Source organism: Myotis lucifugus, unplaced genomic scaffold (assembly GCF_000147115.1).
Source record: "Myotis lucifugus unplaced genomic scaffold, Myoluc2.0 scaffold_13, whole genome shotgun sequence".
NCBI classification, from domain to species: Eukaryota; Metazoa; Chordata; class Mammalia; order Chiroptera; family Vespertilionidae; genus Myotis; species Myotis lucifugus.
The window spans coordinates 12,768,946-12,770,664 of NW_005871061.1; the positions used below are offsets into that span (position 1 = coordinate 12,768,946).

The 1,719-nt window shown below is 41.8% G+C and overlaps 1 pseudogene; it reads right to left on the reverse strand.

The window, feature by feature from the left end:
- Positions 1-692: 692 nt before the first annotated feature.
- Positions 693-1,344, reverse strand: LOC102430900 (annotated as a pseudogene).
- Between the last annotated feature and the right edge of the window lie 375 nt (positions 1,345-1,719).

The window sequence follows — 1,719 nt, forward strand, 5'->3', positions numbered from 1 at the left end:
ATCTCCTATTTTTATCTAGCTGCTTTTTCTGGAAGGGTGTACACAAGAGGTATAAAAACATTTTTACGGAAAGAAATTTTAATAAACATATATCATATTTGCTCTGGTTGGGTGGCTGAATTGGTTGGAGCATTGTCCTGTGCACCAAAAGGTTGTGGGTTTGATTTCCCATCAGGACACATCCTTAGGTTGTGGGTTTGATCCTCAGTCAGGGCACATATGGGAGGCAAGCGATAGATGTTTCTCTCTCATCTCTCTCTCTTCCTTTCTCTCTCCCTCTTTTCTTTTCTCTTTAAAATCAATAAAAACATATCATTCAGGTGAGTATAAAATATAACTATCATTTTTAGGAATTAGTATAAATCCTAATTATCAACTTAAAAATTAGCCTGCTATATTTGGTCAAACATTTAATTAACTCACCCCTAATGCCTTGGCAGGGCCAGACCAAATGATTCCACGGGCCGCAAGATGCTCCCTACCCCTGGTTTAAAGTGTTCCACATGCTCATTTGTAGTGGTCCTAACTACAGCAATTACTGTAAGGGCTTGTGTGCAAAGGCTAGCAGTGGTGTTCATCCAGTTTTTTAATTTTTAAATTCAGAAACTTTAATTTTAAACAACTTGAAACCAGTCACGCTGAGTGGCAGGAGACAGTAGAGGAGAGAATACTTGCCAGCCATACTCTCCCATTTAGTATTCTTCAGCTTCTGCTGCTATGGAACCCATGCTCACCTCTTTGTAATCTTTCTCTAGAGCTGCCACATCCTCCTGGGCCTTGGGAGACCTCCCCTTCCTCCATGTCTTCCCCTATATGCCAGTGCACAAGACTTGCACTGTGTACATGAGATCAAACTTGTAGTCGCAGGCCTCAGCGATGGTGATGGTATTTATTCAACACACATAGCCCTCTGAATCTTGACCAGGTCTCCTCCTGGGGATGATGGTGGGGAACTGGTAGTTGATGCTCTCCTTAAATCCAGTTTGAACCAATCCACAAATTAGATGGTGTGCTTGGTCTTGATGGAGGTGATGGCCTTGTTGACATCTTCTGATATCATGTCCTCCCTGTACAACATGCAGCAGACCATGTATTTGCCATGGTAAGAATCACACTTAACTATCTGGTTGGCTGGCTCAGAGAAGGCATCGGTGATCTCTGTCACAAAGAACTGTTCATGGTAGGCCTTCTCAGATGAAATGACTGGAGAATAGTTGACAAAGGGGAAGTGGATGCAAGGATATAGGACCATGTTAGTGGAGAATTTCAAGCCCTGTTAAATTGCAGGGAGTCTGAGAGAGGAGGCATGATTTGCCCAATCAGTTTATTAAGGCTTGTGTACATTGGCTATCTTAACACTAATAATATATTTCATAGTGGAGACCATTAAAATGAAAGTTTGTAGGGAACCAAAGGGACCCACCTATACTTGAGCTCAAACAAAGGAATGTGTTGTGGTAGTTTTAAACTCCAAACCAGAGAATTTTATTTGTTTAACACTCATCTTTATGCCATCAATTGTGAGGGACACAGTCACCTGTACACTGGTATCTACAAAAGCCCCCCAAATGCAATTCTTTTTTTTCCCTTTTGAACTCTAACCTTGGCATATGGTCTCTGGTCCTCCTTTGGGACAAAAGGACATTGGCAAAGCACTTAATATTGTTTATTTCTGAGAGCTAAGAGACCCAAAAGACCAGCAAGGTCCCATTCCCAACG